The 14,372-nt window shown below is 40.0% G+C and overlaps 1 protein-coding gene across 3 annotated transcripts in view; it reads left to right on the plus strand.

Moving 5' to 3' along the window:
- The window catches only part of LOC121672814 (putative Polycomb group protein ASXL3), an 87,074-nt gene that overhangs the window by 10,850 nt on the left and 61,852 nt on the right, over positions 1 to 14,372 (plus strand). The window contains exon 2 of one of the 3 annotated variants that reach the window (XM_042045714.1): positions 13,833 to 13,896. The exons of the other annotated variants lie outside the window; for them this stretch is intronic. The gene's annotated coding sequence lies outside the window, so the exon portion shown is untranslated. The remainder of the gene's footprint in view (positions 1 to 13,832; positions 13,897 to 14,372) is intronic. 3 annotated transcript variants of the gene reach the window in all.

Here is a 14,372-nt window from a genome sequence, read left to right on the forward strand (position 1 = left end):
GGGATAACCAACCCTATGACTTTGTCTTGGGCTGATGTCCCTTGTCTTTAGAAGAAGTCTGTTAGTGAAATCTGTGGTTTTTAGAGCAGGGGATTGGCTCCCAAGGAGCAAACACTGAAAGAAAATGGAATTACTGCTTTGAGCCATCTTGAACGCTGCAGTTGTCTTATGAGGGAGGATCTTTCCTGCTCTTTGTAATAACAGTGTTCCAATGACAGTGAGCCCCACGAAGTGGTTGTGATGTTAAAACAGCTCTGGTTTGGATTTGTAGAAGCACTTTGAAAGTAGAGGGCTCTGTCCTCACAAGTTAAACTTGGAGATTTTTATCTCTGTCTGTGCAAGTTACTGCATGCTTTTGATATGTGTATCGGTGGCAACTGTTGCATTTACCAAGTACCTCCACAGGAGCTTTTCAGTACCTGTGCTATTGATCAGCCCTTCACAGTAAATGTTTGATGTTCACTGCAACCACTGTAGGTTGTTAATTTAGCCTCCCGTCCCAGAAGCATCAGCACTTGAGGAGGAGGCTTCAGAACTCTCATATGGCTGTCTGGGGAGTTTTCCAATACTCCAATAAAAGGGAGTATAAATATGGGAGAAGTGTGAACAAACAGATGCATGACTGACTGAAGGATGCAGGGTGTAATGCAAGAGAGTAACAGTTATGGGAGTGAGCAGAGTGAAAGGCCTTGAGAATAAAGTCAGTGTTTGAGCAGCAATTTTAGCTTTTGTGTTTCATGGACTCCAGAAAGGTAGTCTTTCAGGTGGTCTGTGAACTACACAGTGAAAAATTAAATAGAAGATGGGGAACTGTAAAAAATTTGGAGTAATAGAGTCAAAACAGTTGATTAAAAATGTTTTCAATGGATTTTGAAAGTTAGACCAGAAAAGCATTGTCTTACTGACTTTTAAACTGTTTAGAAAAAACAACCAACCAAAAAAAACTAAGACACTTTAATAAAAATAAATAAAATAGTAACAAAAAAATAATTTTTTTCTTCAGAAACCTGTTGGTTTTTGGGTTTTTTTGTAGATTAATATTTAATTAAATAATTGTTATTTTGCAAAACAGGACATTTCTGTCTCCAGCAATTCATAGGGTTAGCTACTTTGCTTGGAAATAGACTGTTTGACACATTATCAAAACTTTGTCATCATACAAGAAAAGGTTGCCCAGAGGAGTTGTGAATGCCCAGTCCCTGGAAGTGTTCAATGCCAGGTTGGAGGGGGCTTTGAACAATGTGGTCTAGTGAAAGGTGTCCCTGCCCAAGGCAGGGGCGCTGAAGCTAGATGATCTCTAAAGTCCCTGCCAACCCAAACCATTCTATGGTTCTATAATTCTCAGAATCCATAACACTTCATTAAATAAAAAAAAACCCCATGAAAATAATATGTCTGTCGGTATTAGTCAATTTTAACTGTCCTTGATGAGGACAGACTCAGTTTCTTACTGTAATTTTCTTGTGCTAGTTCATTATATTAGGGTCTGAGCTGTAGAAAAATGTTTCAAGCTATTTAAAGAAATGTTAAATAGAGTGAAATAATGCTCCTGTCTTCATTTTGAGCCAGATCCACAAAAGTGGCAGCTTGGATAAGGGAGGCTGGTATATATGCATGGTGATTGGAAAATGCTTCTGCATGACCTGCAAAGAGGAGAAAAGGTTTAAGAAAATTTTAAAAACACTGCACTTGTTTGCTGTTATCAGCACTGTTGGAACTGTTGTGGCAAGAAGCTTCATGTGTTAGTTCAAGTGTTGTCAAATGTTGAAGTTAATTTTATAGAAAGATATGTGTGTGGAGGAAGAGGGAGGGGATCTGGGAAAAGCATTCTGAGAATTAATGTTCTGAAAAAAAAAAGAGGTTTGAAATGCTCCATACATACATGATAATAGTTATGAAGCTTATTACTTCGAGTACTTGAATACATTTTCTGGGATTAGGAGAGAATGAAACTGGGTTTATGTCTGTTGGCATGTCGTGGTGAGACGAGTGTGTGCCTGGGTGATACTGACGTAATCCTGGGGAGAAAAATGACTGTACTGCATTGGGGAGCAGTGGAGAAAATGGAGAAGTTCTTGTACCAATGAGAAATAAAATAGCAAAGATATTGAGGGGAGTAAAACAATAAATCTGACTGACAATGAAAAAATGAGGAAAAAACCCCACTTTCTCAATTCAGTGATAAAGTCATAAATAATGTGTTTATTTATTAATTTTACTACCATTTTACTTAATTATATCATCAGCTAAAGTCCCCAACCTTCATCTTTAAAATTTGAATTTTTCTCAGACTTTAAGAATATAAGGATTTCAATGAAACACTAAGATTAAAAAAAAGTAGTCTGTCTTCTCTCCTTTATAAAATACAGGGCCTTTGTCTTGGAAATGAAATACTATGTTTACATGATGTTACATTCAGTTTATTTTTAGAACAAGTTGTGCTATGGTCTATCTTGGCTAAAGGAGTGTTGTTGAAATGGTAAGTAATGGCTTTGAAATAACTGAAAAAAACCCAGTTTGTCATCTGAATTATTTTCTCATTTATTTGGTAATAAGATCTCCTGTTAGAATTTTTCAGAATTGGTTTCAAATTATCTTTCCCATATTATTACTAGAGCAACAACAATAAAAAAAAAATAATCTAGATTCTTGCTTTGGAGAGATTCTCCTAGAATCTCCCAGTGGAGACTCTAGGTCCGAGGGCATCTTGGGCACAGCGACCACGATTTGATGGAGTTTTCAGTTCTCAGCATAGTAAGGAAGAGTTCACCAAAACTACCTTGGACTTCTGGAGGGCAGACTTCAGCCTGTTCGGGACAGTGCTTCAGAGATCCTCTTGGGAAACAGCACTTAAAAACAAAGGGGTCCAAGAAAGCTGGACATACTTTTAAGAAGGAAGTCTTAAAGGCGCAAGAGCAGGCTGTCCCTATGTGCTAAAAGATGAGCCATCAGGGAAGAAGACTGGCCTGGCTGAATAGGGAGCTTTCACTGGAACCTGGGGAGAAAAAAAAGAGTTTATGACCCTGGGAAATAGGGGCAGACAACTCAGGAAGGGTACAAGGATGTCATCATGTCTTCTAGAGAGAAAATTAGATTGGTGAAAGCTCAGCTACAGCTCAATGCGGCCACCGTTGTGAAAGATAATACGAAGTGTTTTTATAAATACATTAAAAAGAAAAAGAAGGCCAAGGAAAATCTCCATTCTGTATTGGAGGTGGAGGGGAGCATTGTAACCAAAGATGAGGAAAAGGCTGAGGTACTTGATGCCTTCTTTCCCTCAGTCTTCAACAGAAAGACCTGATATCCTCAAGGCAGGTGGCCTGCTCAGTTGGTAGACAGGGACAGGGAGCACACTGACCCCCTGGAACCCAGGAGGGAGCAGTCAGTGCCCTGCTGTGCCCCTTGACACTCACAAGTCTGTGGGGCCGGATGGGATCCACACCAGGGTACTGAGAGAGCCGCTGGAAGAGCCAGGCTGCTCCATCATTTATCACCAGTCCTGGTGAGCCAGGGGGAACCCAGAGAACTGGAGGTTGGCCAGTGTGATGCCCACCTGCAGGACGGGTTGGAAGGAGGATCTGGGGAACTGTCAGCCAGACCTCGGTGTCTGGGAAGGTGCCATCTCATAGCACATACAGGACAACCAGGGGATCACACCCAAATAGAACGGGTTTAGGAAAGTCAGGTCCTGCTTGACCCAGCTGATCTCTTTGTATGACCAGGTGATCAATCTAGTGGATGAGGGAAAGGCTGTGGTTGTTGTCTACCAGATTTCAGTAAAGCCTTCGATCTTGGCTCCCACAGCATTCTTGTGTAGAACCTGTCTGCTCATGGCTTTGATGGGTGCACTCTTCTCTGGGTTAAAAACTGGTTGGATGGGTGAGCCCAGAGAGCAGTGGTGAATGATGTTAAATTCAAATGGTGACTGGTCACCAGTGGTGTTCCCCTGGGCTCATTTTGGGGCCAGTATTGGAGACATCCTGTTTAATATCTTTATCAATAATTTGGATGAGGGGATCAAGTCAACCCTCAGTGAGTTTGCAGATAACACCAAGTTGGGTGGGAGTGTTGATCTGCTGGAGGGCAGGAAGGCTCTGCAGAGGGATCTGGACAGGCTGGATCTGTGGGCTGAGGCCAGTGATATGAGGTTCAACAAGGCCACGTGCCAGGTCCTGCACCAGGGTCACAACAACCCCAGGCAGCACCACAGGCTGGGGAAGAGTGGCTGGAAAGTGACCCAATGGAAAAGGACCTGAGGACGCTGGTTGACAGTGGCTGAACATGAGCAGGTGTGTGCCCAGGTGGCCAAAAAGGCCAATGGCATCCTGGCCTGCATCAGAAAGCTTTTGTCCAGCAGGACGAGGGCAGCGATGGTCCCTCTGTATTCGGCACTGGTGAGGCCACACCTCGAATCCTGTGTTCAGTTCTGGGCCCCTCACTACAGGAAAGACATTGAGGCACTGGGGCATGTCCAGAAAAGGGCAACAGAGCTGGGGAAGGGTCTGGACCACAGGTCTTATGAGGAGTGGTTGAGGGAGCTGGGCGTGTTTATCCTGGAGAAAAGGAGGCTCAGGGGAGACCTTATAATTCTCTACAACCACCTGAAAGGAGGGTGCAGCCAGGTGGGGAATGGTCTCCCAGGAAACCAGCAGCAGGACAAGAGGAAATGGCCTCATACTGCACCAGGGGAGGTTCAGGTTGAACAACAGGAAGAAAATTTTTACTGGAATATGTTTAAGTAATGTAACGGACTGCCAAGGAAGGCGATGGAGTCACCATCCTGGAAGTGTTCAAAAAATGCCTGGACGTGGCACTTAGTGCTGTGGTCTAGTTGACAAGGTGGTGTTCAGTCAAAGGTTGTACTCGATGATCTTGGAGATCTTTTCCAACCTCAGTGATTCTGTGATTCTGGTTGTTTCAAGGGTACAGTATGAGGTTGGTAGTTACACCAGAAGCCCAAGTTGAGGCACTGTAATTTTTCCCTACAGCTAAAATAGATTATTTTTCCATACAGCTAAAATGTATTATTATCAACTTCTAAAACACTAAATATAAAATTATGTGCATAAATCCCATATACATCGAATTTATTTGCCAGTAGCATTTCTTAGGAGCTGACAATTTTTAGTGCTACATTTGCTGAGGAGATGTGACTTTGGGAAGACTCAGATCTTTATGTGTACCTATGTTGTTTCTCATAGAAAAAGCAAAGAATGCATGATAGAATATACTGTACAACAGCCATGTTTTACTCTCTGTTTGCTTTCCTTGGGTTACAGTTACCATCCTGATAGATAACAGTTTGATCTGTTCAGTGTGTAGTGAGGGGTCTTAGGATAAGAAATATGCTATGATATTAGGGACCCTTAAAAAAAGAAGCCTGTCTTGAACAGGAAGCCTAGTTTTATGAGAAGTCTCTGCATTTATATTCCCTTATAAAATCCTCTGTGATTCCTCTCTGTTGACCAATTACTTTGCTGTGATCCTGGCTTTTGGTAGTTGCATGATGTGTGTAGCTGATGGCCATTTCACACTGTACTGTAACCTGGTCAGTCCAGTCCAGCTTGACTTGGAGGGGTCAGCCAGTCTTGCAGCTTGAAATAATTCCTTTAGGCAGAGTCAGGAGTTTGGAACCTTCACAACAGTTGCAGATTATCCTGAACAGTTTCAGGTCGTACCCCCATGGGGCAAGACATGTTCTGTATTTTGTTTCAAGATCTGATTGCAAACTGTTGGTTTAACAATCAGCATTTTGTCTCTTCATGAACTCCAGCCTTGAATTCACTGTTCACTTTTCTTCTTTATAGACTGGAGGTACTATTGAATTTGTTCACCTGTGCCAAGTGATTGCTCCTATTGGTTTTAATCTCTAAGGAAGATCAGCATCCAGCTGGTAGACAGTTGTACTGATGAGGACCCATTGATTTTTCTCTCCTATCCACTTACCATCAATAAGAAATGTCCTTAGCTTTCACAATACTTTTTCCCTGCCATAATGTTGCCCTGTTACCTGGCTGTCAGGACTGGTCTCAGTTGCTGTTCATGTTGAATGTGGATGTGATTAACAGCCTGATAAAAATGTTTAAGTCAATATTTGAGGAGCCTAGATAAAGATAACACTTTATCATGAGAGCTTTTTAATAAAGTGTTCTGTTTGATGTACACCAATGGTAAGGAATTGCTGGTTTTAACAAAAAAGCCTTTTATATCAAGGGATTTTTTGATTTAGCAGTATTCAGAAAAGGAGATTTAAGAAAATGCAGAATATTCATGTTCGGTTTTGGGGAAAAAGAATTCTTCCCTTTTTAACAGAACTTTTGCTTATCATGCTGGTGGTTATTTTGTTTGGTTTGTTGTTTTATTGGTTTGGTTTTTTTTTTTTTTATTTTACTACAGTATTATTTGAAGTATTTGCTTCCATAAGAAGAAGCAGGCAGCATGTTAACAAAACATTTTGTGTGCATTTCTCCGAAGTTATAAGCTTTTGAAAAATTATTACCTTCAGTTTAGGTTGGTCAGATTATTTTACAAGGTCCCTGGGAAGAGATGAGCACATAACTTTTCTCATATCTTGAGGAAAGCTTATACAAACTTAGATACAGAGCCATTATATACTCTTTCTAATCTGCCTGTGTTGTGACAAATGTTTCTTAGTAATAGCTGTTAAATAGTGTATTTTTTAAACCTTTAAACAGATGCTACCAAAAATTGATATAAACCACTAGTATGGACTTCAGTTTTACAATAAATGATGTGTTTAAGAGGACAAGTGTGGGCGGACTTAGGTGATGAGATGGGGGAAGGGACTATGTGGAAAGACTGCTAAGAAGGACTGAACAAATAAATGGCACAAAATGGATATGAGGTAGTGAGCTGCAAAATATTCTCCTATTTTTGAAAATCTTAGATGACTAATTGTCAACCGTGCCATATGTAAGTAATGTGGGCTTCCAAACTTGTGGCAATTAAAACTGCTTAGCATCCCACTCCAGCCCTGTGTTATATTCTGTGTACAAGTCAGTACTGAAGACTAATCTCTTATGGCATTAATCATCTCATGAGGAGAGACGGAATAAATCACAGTAGCCCTTCCTCTCTTCACTCATGAAGATAAATGCCATAACACGATGGCTGATCTTCGTTATGACACTAACCATTATATATTTAACAGAGATAGCAAAATCTCCCTGACAGCTAACAAAAGAATTCTCTCTTTACACATTCTTTGAGAAGGCTGTATTTCTTTAGTTCAAAAACATGACTTATCATATCTATTCTCAGAGCAATTTAGGCAGTAGATCTGGATTGTGCCAGTGATCTGTACTCTGTACATAATGATGTCATGATTCAGACTAATAAAGCCTGATGTGAAATAATTGTGCAGGGTTTGGAAGGAAAAAAGGTACATAACATGCAAGAACTCGTAGCTCTGCTCTTTCCTATTGTCTGTTCCAACAAGAAGGACTAGCTCTCCTATTTAAAATAAAGAACACTTCTCCCTCCCCCCAAAAACTCCAAAACTAAGCCATTGGTTTTGGATCAAAATTTTTAGTTTTGTGGAAATTTTGGTTTTCCGTTTCCATTTTGTGGAAATTCTGGTTTTCCATTTTCTCTCAGTACTTGAACAGGTGGACTCAGGGAACTTAAAGAACTGAAAGTGGCTTTCTGTTCTGTTTTTTTTACTTGCTGTACACCTCTCAGGAATTTAATTCTGTGTTTTGTGTATTAGACACATTGTGGTCTTTCCTTCTGGGATATAATTATTAAGAAAGATTCTTAGTTATGTTCTGCATTTCCTTTTGCTTATTGTTTTGAAGGGTGTATCATCCCGTGAATGAGGAACAGTCCAGACTAATGAGTTCTGAAGTTTATGGACTTCCCTTCTGACGTTAAGAGGATCAGTGTGACTTACCCTGGTCGTTCACCAAAACATCAAAATGTGCTGTAAATTTAATGAGCTAGTTTCTTAACTAGCTTATCCTTCCTTAAAACGGAAGGATAATTTTTATGGTTTTATGTTTGCTGTCATTAAACATACTCTATAAACATAAATATATTAATGGTGCATCAATAGAATCAATGTCAGTTGCATTGTTAAACTTCTTTTTCTAGTGGGTCAGTTTTACCTGGATGAAGTGCTTAAAATGGTTAAAACTAATATGTAAGAATATTTATGTAGAGTGCATAGTTTAAAATATTTTGTTTTCTATTTTCTCTTCTGTTTTCTTTTTTCCTGTTTTCTTTTTCGCCTTCCAGAAGTCTTAGGTCTGTATCTTTAGGACACTGTCAAACAAGATAAGCTCTGATAGTAAAGCAATGGCAAGAAAATCAGCACAACTGTCACCTCCTGTTAAATTTGGTGCATTCGGAGAGTAGCCAGTAGGAATTTTATTTCTCGCATTAAAAGTAACCCTTACATATTACGCTTGCCTGAGGAAAATAAACGATGAAAGCTTCTGAAACAAACATATATTCATTCTCTCTGTTGATTTTTCTGTAGAGTTTTGCTCTTTCTAATAATTTTTTTTAATTTATCCTACTATGCTGAAACGTAAGTTATACAGCAAACCTTTCAGTGCCTCAGAAAAAAAAAATCAGCATCATCTTCCAATAGAGAGGACAGCGTATATGGAAAAAATGTGTTTGAGGTTTGATGTTTCTTAGGTTTTTAGGGGTGTTTTGTTCCTTTAGTAGTGATGAATGTATTCACACTGATGGTAGTTCTTTCCTCTGTTATCTGTAATGTAAAGGCAGCTGACAGGGCACTGGTATCCATTCAGCTCCATTGCTTCCAGTCACCTAAGCAAGGTGTCTCTTCATTTTGTACCAAGTAGGTGCCAAAGGGGAATTTTTATCCCTGCCACAATTACAGGCATTTCAGGAAAGTGGCCTGTGTCATTATTGAATGAATACAGATTTCAGTAATGGTTTTGGATGCCAGAGCTTTTCTTTTGCTTCTTGTCCCTTCTCTGAAATAATGATTTGTAGTTTTAAAAGCTTTGGCCCAAGTTTTTCAGCTGGTTCAGCACTGGTGAAACTTCTACTCTAAACTAAGTAGGCAAGAGAATATGGTCCACAAGCCAGAGGAGGTTTGCATCACAATTTTTCCTGTCAGCACCTAACAGCTACAGTGTGCTGCCAGCAAGGTGCCAGTGCTGACTATCTGGACAGCACTTGTGTGCCTGTGTGCAGGTTTTGGGAGACCCATGGCATGAGCTGCATCTGTATGAATGTGCTCATGTTTGAAGGGGTAGAGGACGTAGGAGTATCCTGTAGGCCTGTACTGTGGTAAGGACTAGGGATGAAAGGTATTTTGGTAGGGATGTGGGAAGGTGGGATTTAGGGGTATTGCAACACCTCAGAAGACGAGTGTCACTTTGAGAGTAGGGAAAGGCTGGGCAGAGTGAGAGGCAATGGAGTATTGCTGTAGAAAACAAGGAAAGGTGTGGCTTGCATGGCAAAACAGAAGTCTGGACTTTGCTGTCAGAACTGAGCAGTCATTCTGGGAATCTGGGTGCTCCGTTGGCTTGAACTGAAATCATTGTTAGTAATCCTGCTGCTGACAGTGGAACCCATACTGGGGTAGCAAATTTGACACCATGCCCACTGGGGTATCTTTGATCCTGATCTTAGAAATCTGATAGGATTCTGTGTGCTCACTAGGTTTATCCTGTTACAGTCACAGAGGTGTTTATGATCTGTCCTGACTGAGCCTTTAAGTGAAAGTTCCTGGTTGCTTGGACAGGCTGATTGCATTAATAAAGAGAGAAATATAAGGTTTCCATTTTTTTCAGTATATTAGACTAGATCAATAAGTTATTATGTCAGTTGTTTAGAGCTAAAAACTTTACCCTGCATTTTCTGTTGTGATGTATGAGGCCACTAGGAATGGCAGGATGTCACTGCTGTTAAGGCTTGTGCCTTTTAAAGGAATAGCCCAATTGTATCTTAATTTTAACTGAACTGTAATCCAATTTCTTTTGAATTCAAAATGTCAAGTGTACAGTTTATCTGGAATTTCCAAAGCTGCCTTTATATCCATTTGAAATATGACATTATAAATAAATTTTGGAGAGAACAATAAAAGTTTCAGGCGTCTTAGAACAAGCCTCAAATGATCCGGTTAAAGCAATGACGTGAACAAAGAAACTGTTCAGTTTCTTTCTTGCCCTTTTCTTTCATTCAGTACTTTAGGAGATGATGATAATGCCTTATGTATCTGGCAGGTTAGCAAAGCTAGATGGTTTCAGACCAACTCGCAAACAAATTCTATAGCAGAAATGCTCTTGCAGGGAACACTTGCCCAGTTGTTCCCTATAGTTCACGCTAAAGGAACAGTAAAGTGCTTTTCACTGAAAGAGAGCTGGGGAAAACGACTTTATGAGTGTGCTTAGACCATTTGAGCTCTATTGGTCAGTAGCATTACCTCCGAACCTAAAAAAAGTGTGGACTAGCAAGATGGTAAGACTTAATATATTTCATCATGTTATGGTATTTTCTATGTGTTGCTTTGTTATTCATTTGATGCCTTTGTTCCTTTCCTTGCTTGTTGTTTCTTTTCTTGCTTATCTGTAGTGTCCTGTGAATTACAAAGACAAATTCATAATATGGAGCATACTGAGAGCACATATCTTAGGAAATACACCTTCTTTTACTTAGATCTTATAATTTCCTTATTGTAATTGCAACTGCCCAAAGACAAAAGTCCTACCAGGAGAATTATTACTCCTGTTTCAAATTCTTTTAATATTTTAGTACCTGGAAACTACTCTTTACCTTTCTCTTGATCACTATCATCAAGAGTTCTGTGAATACCTCTATGAGAACTTGTGTTAAAATAGGTCATAGTTCATTTACCGTTATCATCCCTCTTTTTTGTGTATCATGTACCCTTTCTTTGCAGTTTTTGCCTCTTCGTCCATCTCTGTGCAGTTCCTTTCTTCCCTCACTGTGTACCCTCCCCTCCTCTCCAAACCATTTACCCATCTTTCTTCACACAAAGGGCTTTGAACTTTTACCAAGCTGCTGATAATTCCCCAATGACTAAAGCTGTTAATCAAAAATGAACACAAAAGATTTGAGTGGGGCATTTCCCACAATAGAAGTCAGTCCTCCTGTTAACCTCACATAAGCAGCTGTAGAAGACAATGCTGGATTTTTTCCAGGATACTGTTATTTCTTGTACCCTGTTTGATACTCCATCTTGCAATTCATTTGTTTAGTAATGGGTGGCTAGAAAATAATTTATATTTTCTGCTTAGGAGAAAGAAAGTTTTTGGGGGGTTTTGTTTGGTGGTTTTGTTTGCTTGTTTGTTTGGTTGGTTTTTTTTGTTCTTTTATTCACCCTGCTGTCTTTAGGCAGTAAAGATTCTGTTGTGTAGTTCAGCCTGACTTGTATGTTAGCTGATGAGTAGGAGCACTGGGAATAACTGTACTGTTCCTCTTTCTCCTCCTCCTCAGTTTTTTAAAATAATGTTCTAAGGAGAATTGCTTTAGTTTGTGACTAGTGGCTCAGCCTATTATGATAAAATGGTCCTGATTTTTGTCAGCTACCTGACCTTCAGATCCCTGCCAGCAGCATCCAGAAATGGAAGAAGCTCTGGCTGGTTTCAGACTGTCTGGTCACACAATCAGCAGCATCAAGCCCACTAGGCTGATCTGCCCACTGCTTTTGGACTACAACGCAGTGTCAGAACACACTTGGTTCTCATTTAGAAGAATTATTTTCTGTCAGTGTGATAACTGATAGCTGCAGGCAAAGCTTCCCACTTTCTGCAGGAATGTTTATGGGGGGCAGGAGGGCCAACTCTCTGGTTTGCCTTTCTTCACTTTGTCCCTCTGCTGTGTTCCCTTCAGTGTCTGAAATGCAAATGATTGAGCAGATCTGATTCAGGTAGTCAAAAACATCTGTGTATATAAATTAAACTAATAATCCCATCAATTACATAGAAGTTCTCTTCCGATTTTGTAGGCAAGCTGAACATTCAGGATTTCTGTCTTATGCAAAGCTGAGTCTTGACTCTGCACTAGAGTCTTCCTGTTAACAGTTCACTGGAAAGTGTTTTTCCCTGGTGTGGCAACTGATTTTTTCTGAGTAGTTGTCAACATAGAGATGATGATAGATGTCCTGGTGAGAAAAGGAATTTGTATTTCTTCTTGTCCCATATTACTGACATGACTTTTCCAATGAAACTGGGAATACATGTGTTTGTGGCATCTGTGTGAGTATTTAATATCTCTGAAGCTGTGAGTTGCTATCTGTAGGTGACACAAATACAACAATTTGTCAGGCTGCTGCCGTTTGTTGGGAGGTTTGATTTCCACTGTGCTTGGTAGGATCTGAACCTTCTTCTCTTTGAGCTGTTAAACAGGGTTTGAATGAACACCAAGAATGTGCTCTGTGCAGAGACTACTTGTGTTCTCTTTCCGATTGTCCTGATGGGTATCACGTTATTTGTCCCAGTTATTTAGCAGCTGTCCCTTTTTAAGGCTGTGGTTGAATGGCAGGAATAAGTAGAGCATATTTGATCCGCCCTGATAGGGGTTGCAGTCAGTGCAAACCATTCTCCTGCCATTGTCCTTCATAACAAAATATATTGAAACAGTCATTTTCTTCATGACAGTACTTTGGCGTGCTTTAATTTCAGCATTATTAGTCACTGCCCATATATGATATGAGTGTTGGTGGATGGAGTGGGAGGAAGAAGAAAGATATTTAAAACAAATTAGGGTTTCCTCCCCTGATGTGCATTACTGTGTCTGACCAAGAAGCCTATGACTTAACTATGCCTTCTGCGTTTCAGTGTGTTGTTTGCCTTAAGGCACAGTTAGTTATTCAGTTTGAATTTCTAATATTATTTTTAAAAGTCATAGAAATGCAAAAGGAATTGGAGGCGTTTAGCAGTGTTAGCGGTGAGATACAGAAGCAAGAGATACTAGTGTAATTATCAGTTCAGTGTATTCATTAGTTCACAGAATCTTAAATAATATTCTGATGCTATTTTCCATAACTCAGGGAGGAAAACTGTATTATCATTGAAAGGTTTTTACAAGTAATTATTTTTATTTTCTTACTGTGATAAATGATTAGGGTAAAACTGGGGGGGAGGAACAACGATGAGGATGGACAGCATGGTGGGAGCGACAGAAAAAACCCATCCTTATGAAGGTTGTCTGCTAATTAATCTTCGTTATGATAAGGAAAACTTAATCGTGTACATAATAACAGGATTTTCAACTTCAGCAGTGTTTGAATCAGAGAATTAATGCTTTTCAGTTAGGGTATGAACAGTTCTTTAAATAACAGGGTTTAAAGGGTTAGATGAACAGAACTAAATTCATGGGGTATATGAACTGCAGCCCACGCTACACGTCCAGTGTAAGGCAAATCCACACAATGGGCAATTGTTTACTCCAGCACTTTCAGCCTGTCTGACATAGTCTGCATTTCAATTTGTCATTATACCCTGAATGTGTTCACTTCATACTGTGGTATTTGAAATCTGCCCTGTGGGTTTCATTAAACTTTCTGTAGTGGTGTTATGCATCCTACTTGTTGGTTTCATTGTTGTTTGGTGAAGATGATCTTCCATATCAGTATGTCTGGCCATTGTTTCCACTGCCAGTTCAGTGCAGCTTCCTCAGCACAAACTGCTCTCCCTTCTCCCATTGTCCAGGACAGGGTGACTTCTGATGTTTGCATAGCTTTATTGTTTCTTTCCCATTGTTGTTGAACTCTCGTGGTAAATACTTGGCACTTTTACTGACTTTATAGAGTAGGATGTGATGTCGTAGAGAAGGGGACAGGGCTACCCAAATTTTCTCAATTGCAGGGAGGAGCTGCCCAGGTGTGCTGAGGGGCCTGTACTCAGGAAGAGAAACAGGGAATCCTCCACAGTGAGTAACCCCACTTTCAAGTGCACAAAGTTTCCTTCATAGCCGTGTCCAGTACAGTGTAGTACCCTCTCCTGTCCTTTCCAGTTTTCCCTCTGGAATGTTCCCAGTTTAGTTCTCCTCTTTTCCCTTTATTTTGTTGTATTCTCATTTTACCTTGTACTTTGTCTTCTCTCTGAAGGTTAAAGTTTCCATTTTTGTCTCTTCACACCATTAATCTTTTCTCATCCTACTCTTAATCTTTATACACATTGTCATTTTTCCAATGTGTCATTGTTGTTCTGTCACTAATACATCATATCATTTCTCTTCCCTTGTGTGCAGTGGCCCTTTTCCCAGCCCTGTGCAGTTTCTTCTGTCCTTACTCATTGCTGTACTTTTACTCTTTCCAACCCTCTCTTCTTTCTCCTTTCAAATCACCTTTCAGTTTTCCTTTCCTGATGGGTCCCTTTTGAATCTTGCCTATTGATGTACATGAG

The sequence above is a fragment of the Corvus kubaryi genome, unplaced genomic scaffold (assembly GCF_017639235.1).
Source record: "Corvus kubaryi isolate FWS band 111438036 unplaced genomic scaffold, C.kubaryi_AGA036_p1.0 64987, whole genome shotgun sequence".
Classification (NCBI taxonomy): domain Eukaryota; kingdom Metazoa; phylum Chordata; class Aves; order Passeriformes; family Corvidae; genus Corvus; species Corvus kubaryi.